At 38.8% G+C, this 8164-nt stretch overlaps 1 pseudogene; it reads right to left on the reverse strand.

Moving 5' to 3' along the window:
• The window catches only part of LOC104993410, a 2476-nt pseudogene extending 1340 nt beyond the window's left edge, over positions 1-1136 (reverse strand).
• Positions 1137-8164: the final 7028 nt, after the last annotated feature.

Here is an 8164-nt window from a genome sequence, read left to right on the forward strand (position 1 = left end):
TCTCCAACACCACAGTTCAAAAGCATCAATTCTTCGTCACTCAGCTTTCTTTATAGTCCAACTCTCACATCCATACATGACCACTGGAAAAACCATAGTTTTGACTAGACGGACCTTTGTTGGCAAAGTAATGTCTCTGCTTTTTAACATGATGTCTAGGTTGGTCATAGCTTTTCTTCCAACGAGCAAACATCTTTTAATTTCATGGCTGCAGTCACCATCTGCAGTGATTTTGGAGCCCCCCAAAATAAAGTCAGCCACTGTTTCCACTGTTTCCCCATGTGTCTGCCATGAAGTGATGGAACCTGGTACCATGATCTTAGTTTTTTGAATGTTAAGCTTTAAGCCAACTTTTTCACTCTCTTCTTTCACTTTGAACAAGAGGCATTAGGTGATTGGTTAGGGCAGTATAGGGTGGCTACTGGGGTGGGCATTTTTACTTCATTTGGAGTCAGGAAGCCTGTTGGTGATGATCGGGGGAGGCGGGGACTTTGGCAATGGTTACAATTGGGTTTAGTCAGTTCTGGAGGTGGCCTTGGTTCTGGGCTCTGTGTCTGTGGCCTTGGTGCAAGGTGTCACAGCTCTGACCTTGGGGCAGGACTCTACATTCCCCCCACCTCTTTATCTATGGATCAAATCTTTGGCCCTTTAGTACCCTGCTCATGTCTAACTGACTGACTATCCCCATCTTGGGTCATGAGGACCCAGGTCATTGGGGAAAGGGGCAAAGACTGCTCTCTGGCTTCGTTAGACTGGACAGGGGCACTGTGGGATCTTGGTTCCCAGGGGCATTGTGGGTCCTGGGTCTCAATGCCCACTCTCTTTCAGGGTGCATTTATGGAGGGAGATGAAAGTCCACAAAATGACATAGCGGTTTGTTCTAGCATGTGTCAACTGGCTGATATCCTTATCGTAACAGCATCTGGAAATTCATTTGTTGTTTTTTGAAAGAAATAAACTTAACAAGAAGGTTAAAGATGACCTGAAGATTAATAGAGGTAGAAAAGCTGCCAAGGGGCCCAGAAGAGGGGCTAGCCAAGAGACCAGGACCATACATTCATCTATGATGTTAGTGTTTCTTTAGGTATGAGAAGATGCAAGAACTGGGGCTCATGAAAATACTTACCTGAAAACATCTAACTATCTGAAGTCCTGTCCTGCCCATTTTCCCCAGAGCACAGAGTGCCTCATTCCTGATCTTTATCTTGAACTCCTTTCAAGGGGTATTGAAGGTTGGCAACTGTAGCAGCCCTGATTTAATCTTTGTAGAGGCAGATGGCAAGTGCCAGTTTCTGGTTGGCAAAGACCCTATGGCCATAAATTTGACCATTATTTAGGGGCATTTTACAACCATTTTATAACTGTTTAGAAATACTCATTCCCAGGTCTGGAGAAGATTTTTCTGATTGGCCACTTAATGTGCTGTTCCTGGACTAGGCAATTCTGGACCATACCTGCCTTGTAGTCTCTTACAGTACAGGAAAATATTCCCTCTTGTTGCTTATTCCTATATTCTAAAATTATATCTTTAGAATCATTGATCTTATATGCAACTATACATCATCATTTTATCAGAGGCTCAGTCACCCATTTAGTAGTGTAAGACACAACAACTTTCTGAAACAGGCAATATAGAAAACAAACAATATAGCTAGTAGTAATAGTAAGGTCACAAGTAAGACTTGAAGAACTTTTACTAGGCACAGCCCAGTGTATACTTAGATTCCTGACTTTGTCTGTTAAATGACTATCGCCTGTTGTTAATCTTCTGGTTGTAGATCATGGAGCATCTGATCATTATGCAAAGACTGATTATGAAGCTAGGTTTCAGAAAAAAACTTATAATGTCCTTTATTAACTCAGTTAAATATTGTAATGATACAACATAACAGCAAGGAATTATCTCAGAAGTGAGTTTTTGGAAACACATATCTTAATTAATAAAACTAGAATTTAATATTTAGTGAAACATATTTTTTCTAAAATTTTCCCCATTTTTATTAAACACAGACAAGACTAATTTGCTTTTAAAATAAATTTGGTCCATTGACTACAGATGCCATAGACCTAGGTGAATTTTTTTCCCTCTAGAGTTTCCCAAAACCCTCTAGAGGTTTTGAGACTTCTGTATATTTCAGGAGACAGTCTTTTATTTACCTGATAAGACTATTCAGAACCCAAGTGTCTCCAATTTCTGGAGGGACAAGTTAGAGAAAACAAAATAGAGAAAAGAAAAATGTTTTAATTTTGCCCACAGGTATAAATTACCAAATTGTTTTAAACCATAAGTAGCTTGAGGAGAAGAGCTTCTTTATATCTGAAAATGAAGATCAGAAGCCAATACTGTATCAGACAAAAACTCATGAAAATTTTAATCATATGTGGCAGTTTATTTAATCCCTTGTAATTAATCTTCATTCTATTGTCCTTGCCTGATGATTGAGGTTGATTGTAACAGTGATAGTTTTAAGAAGTTTGTGAAGTTTTTGTTAAGGCTTGTATGATTGTCCCATGAAGTGGGTGCCTTGATCACTGGAGATGGTAGAAAGTATACTCTAAGTGAAAGACACACTTTTAACTTTTTTTTTTCCTTTGTGAAGGCGTTAACCCTGCAGCAAGGAAAGGCTTTAACCCATCAAATAAAAAATGAAGTTTGTCTGGGAGCCAGAAAGCCAAGCGCTGTCTTGGATTTCCCAGAGCCCTGACTGTTTTATTACAACTATTGTTTACCCATTTTAAATTCCCTGATTTACAAGTAGGCTGTTGCCATGTTACAAGGACATCAAGATGGTAAAAGTCTGACAATGAGGGGTTAATTTTTTGTAGAAGCAGAATGAAATTTATCTTCATAGATCATTTTGAAATAATATTTATTCATTTTTATCAAAGTAACAAAAGGTTTTAAAAACAAATATAAATCATTTAAAGGAAAAGAAATTCACACAGTCTTGTTATCAAAAGTCACATTCATTCCAAAAAAACTGTGTTCTCTTAATAAAAAAGAGAAAACCAAATAAATTCCAGTTTGGTACCAGCTTATATTCACTGTGAAACAATAGTTATTCACTTAGCCAAAGTAACAATCAGTTCAGTTCAGTTCAGTCACTCAATCGTGTCCACCTCTTTGCAACCCCATGAACCGCAGCACGCCAGGCCTCCCTGTCCATCACCAACTCCTGGAGTCCACCCAAACTCATGTCCATTGAGTCTTTGATGCCATCCAACCATCTCATCCTTTGTCATCCCCTTCTACTCCTGCCCCCAATCTTTCCCAGCATCAGGGTCTTTTCAGATGAGTCAGGTGGCCAAAGTATTGGAGTTTCAGCTTCAACATCAGTCCTTCCAATGAACACCCAGGACTGATTTCCTTTAGGATGGACTGGTTGGATCTCCTTGCAGTCCAAGGGACTCTCAAGAGTCTTCTCCAACTTCTCCAACAGTTCAAAAGCATCAATTCTTCAGCGCTTAGCTTTCTTTATAGTCCAACTCTCACATCCACACATGAGTACTGGAAAAACCATAGCCTTGACTAGACAGACCTTTGTTGACAAAGTATTGTCTCTGCTTTTTAATACGCTGTCTAGGTTGGTCATAACTTTCCTTCCAAGGAGTAAACGTCTTTTAATTTCATGGCTGCAATCACCATCTGCAGCGATTTTGGAGCCCCCAGAAATAAAGTCTGACACTGTTTCCACTGTTTCCCCATCTATTTCCCATGAAGTGATGGGACCAGATGCCATGATCTTCGTTTTCTGAGTGTTGAGCTTTAAGCCAACTTTTTCACTCTCCTCTCTCACTTTTATCAGGAGGCTTTTTAGTTTTTCACTTTCTGCCGTAAGGGTGGTGTCATCTGCTATTGCTGCTGCTAATCTGAGGTTATCAATATTTCTCCTGGCAATCTTGATTCCAGCTTGTGCTTCTTCCAGCCCAGCGTTTCTCATGATGTACTCTGCATATAAGTTAAATAAGCAGGCTGACAATATACAGCCTTGACGTACTCCTTTTCCTATTTGGAACCAGTCTGTTGTTCCATGTCCAGTTCTAGCTGTTGCTTCCTGACTGCATATAGGTTTCTCAAGAAGCAGGTCAGGTGGTCTGGTATTCCCATCTCTTTCAGAATTTTCCACAGATTTTTGTGATTCACACAGTCAAAGGTTTTGGCATAGTCAATAAAGCAGAAATAAAAGATTTCAGAGGCAGTTCAACATCTCAGGAAAACTTGTACTATCCACAAAACTCTTTTCTCAGGATCCACTTTTCATAAAACTTTTTTTCACTTTCTGTATTTATCACTTTATTTGTCCATTCAGAGAACAGCCACCTGTAAGTCAGACTTACTTCCTTTTGCCTTAGTAAAATGTAATTCCACTTCTTATACCTTTTTAATAAAAGCACATGTCCTACTTTCCTTAAGCAACCATGAACTGTCCTTTATTTCACCACTCTATAGATCAGTAAACATAAATCACCTAAAGCTCTTATCTCATTTGCATTTTCTTTCCTTAAAAGTTTTTTTATATCAAGACTTTCCTTGTTGACAAATTTGCAATAGATATACTAAGATCTTATTTAGTTTATATTAAATCTAGGCATAATAAAAGTATTATACTTAATGTTGATGATTCTTAGATATGTCCATAATAATTAGATTAACAAACAAACATTAATATTGATACCAGGTATTAATTTAATATTGAATATTTCCCAGTTCATGTGAACCTGAAATTCATTCAGTTTAATTTATCTTGAATTGTTTGTTTTGTAAGCACTTACTTTTCTTTAAGCCAATTAAATTAGAGCTTATTTACAAATTAATTGTAGCAATATTATCAAAAGACAAGGACACACACTGATACCTACATATCCAGACAGACAGACAGAGATCTCATGTTTGAGATTTTAAATGTCCCTTTGCCTTTTTTTTTTTTCTTGGCTTAAAGTTCTACTAATTTGCCCAAGTCTGAAGTTTCAAGTAGAGTGAGCTGTGTATTTAAAGGACATGATAAGAGTTAACTTCAGGCTTTTTCCAAGGTGACTTTCTGTTTTCCCAAGGTAGTATGTATCAATCCCAATCTCCTAATTTATCCTTTCTCCCCTTACTCTCTGGTGACTCTAAGTTTGTTTTCTACCTCTGTAACTCTATTTCTGTTTTATAAATATGTTCCTATATACTCTTTTAAAAAATATTCCACATATAAGCAATATAATATGATATGTCTTTCTCTGTCTGACTTCACTCTAGGTCCATCCATGTTGCTGCAAACAGCATTATTTCACTTTTTATGGCCAAGTAATATTCCATTGTATATATGTACCACATCTTTTTTATTCACTCCTCTCTTGATGGACATTTAGGTTGCTTCCATGTCCTGGCTATTATAAATGGTGCTGCAACGAACATTGGGGTGCTTTATCTTTTCAAATTATGGTTTTCTCTAGATACATGCCTAGGAGCAGGACTGGTGGATCATATAGTAGGTCTAATTTTAGTTTTTTAAGGAACTTTCAAACTGTTCTCCATAGTGGCTATACTAAGTCCCAATAGTCTTGTAACTGGATGTTTCATTCTCCTATGACTGAACATTTATTTTCAGTATTTTAAAATTACCAATGAGGGAGTTCCCTGGCAGTCCAGTGGTTAGGACTCAATGCTTCCATTGCAGGGGGCACAGGTTCAATCCCTGGTCAGGGAATTAAGATGCTGCAAGCCATGTGACACAGCCAAAAGAAAATCCCCCAAAATAAAACAAAATCACCAATGGATAAACTTATGTATATGTATTTTTGTATGCCTGAAGGCAGATGTTTCTTTAATCTGATTTATAATATCTAAAAAAATTAAGATTCAAATAGATGAGTATTTGTTAATTATATATATTTGTCGAAAAAAATAGCTTGCTTGCAATTTCAAGCTGTTCTTCAGTTAAACTGAAATGGAAGCTTTAAAAAAGAGAAGGAAAATTTTATTTCTAAATGGAATCAAGAACACTATCTAATGGTGTGTATTCCCTATAAATACAAATATTTCTATTTATAAATAAATAGAAATATAGATTTGAAAGAGCCCAATGGTATAATAAATGCTGAGGCCAAAAAATGAAAAAAAGAGAAATGAAAAGAAAAAAGAGAAGATTACATAATGACTAACCAAGTGCTGTATGCATATACTTGAGACTTTTCCAGCATTTTCTTGGATGCTGTGCACATGTGCTTTGGTACTGTTCTCTTTTGCTATAGTTTTACAGGAGTAGATAATTATATAGCCCTACAATTTTCTTTTTTAAAGAAAAGTAAAGAATTATCAGCTTCCTAATTATTGTGGTTTGAGGAGGTCAATAAATAACATTTCTGTTCTTTGGCCAAGATTGGAATGGATTGAAAGATTAGTGTGTTAACCAAGTGAGCTTGCTTATATTTCAATCCTGAAATGGATGGGCTTGCCATGTCATATGTGTGCATGTGCTAAGTTGCTTCAGTCATGTCTGACTCTTTGTGCAACCCTATGGACTGCAAGCCACCAGGCTCCCCTGTTGATGGAATTCACCAGGCAAGAATACGGGAGTGGGTTGCCATGCCCTCCTCCAGGGGATCTTCCTGACCCAAGGATCAAACCTACATCTCTTCTGCATTTGCAGGCAGATTCTTTACCACTAGTGCCACCTGGGAAGCCCTTGCCATGTTATGGTACATCTAAACAGTCTCAGCTGTTCTTGGTGTATACAGTAGAGGTGAGGGATGGTGTGATGTGCTGAAAAGTTATAGCAGAGAAGAGCAGAAAAAATGTGCTTCATGCAGGTGGGCAGATCTGAGAGAGAGTGAGGAAAGGACTGGGAAAAGCAAGTGCGGTTCCTTCTCTGAAACCTATCAGTCATATAAGTCTGTCCTACTCTGGGAGGTGTGAGGAAGGAGATAGAGAGGGTCCAGGCTTTTTACACTAACTGTAGTATTTCCACGTGGAACATGAGGAGTTGTAAACAAATGATTTTCCTAATGTTAATAAATAACCCACTTTATAAATGACAAGAAATGGCATGAAAAACTTTGGGAAAAAAAAGATCAACACAGAAAGATTAGATCCCTTGATGCAGCAATCATTAAACGGTCTCTAGTGATTGCTTATAAAGAAAGCTGAGCACCAAAGAATTGATGCTTTTGAACTGTGGTGTTGGAGAAGACTCTTGAGAGTCCCTTGGACTGCAAAGAGATCAAACCTGTCCATCCTAAAGGAGATCAGTCCTGAGTGTTCATTGGAAGGACTGATGTTGAAGCTGAAACTCCAGTACTTTGGCCATCTGATGTGAAGAGCTTACTCATTTGAAAAGACCTGGATGCTGGGAAAGATTTAAATACACCTGCTTTCTCCCCAGAAGGCAGGTCATAGTTTCCCAGACTCTAGTCTGCCACCCTCCTCATTTGGTGGCAAATCAATACATTTCTGGAGAAGGAAATGGCAATCCACTCCAGTGTTCTTGTCTGGAGAATCCCAGGGATGGCAGAGCCTGGTGGGCTGCTGTCTGTGGGGTCGCACAGAGTCAGACACGACTGAACCAACTTAGCAGCAGCAGCAGCAGCAGCAGCAGCAGCAGGAGGAGGAGAAAGGGATGACAGAGGATGAGATGGTTGGATGACATCACCAACTCAATGTACATGAGTTTGAGCAGGCTCTGGGAGTTGGTGATGGACAGGGAGGTGCCGGGAGCCACCAAGGGAGATCCCACCCATGACAAAGGTCATGCGGAAGAGATCTGACAGGAAAAGGTGGATCAGGCCTCAAGGGACCCCCTGAATCTGCTCGAGCATCTACCCCAAAACCAAAATCTGTCTGTCTTACTATCTTGTGCCTTTCACCAACTCTTCTGACATTAACAGGGGGCTATCCCCAACCACCTTTCTCTGGAAAAAATCAACTTAGGGCTTTAGTTAATAAGTCTCCTGAACATGAAAGGAATATTTCTATTTTAACCCCTCTGTTGGCTTTCTAGTTTGCCTGACAGGTTTATCCATACTCTTGCAATTAACACACATAATTGTTCACAACTCCCTAACCTCGAAAGACACGGGAAGCCAAAACACTCTAAAAGTCCTAATGAGCATAGAGTCCTTTAAGGGATGAAAAATTATTAGAATAGATAGTATTGGTAAGGGGCTTAATTATTGGGCCAGT

This window comes from Bison bison, unplaced genomic scaffold (assembly GCF_000754665.1).
Source record: "Bison bison bison isolate TAMUID 2011002044 unplaced genomic scaffold, Bison_UMD1.0 scf7180017864238, whole genome shotgun sequence".
In the NCBI taxonomy this organism is placed as follows: Eukaryota; Metazoa; Chordata; class Mammalia; order Artiodactyla; family Bovidae; genus Bison; species Bison bison.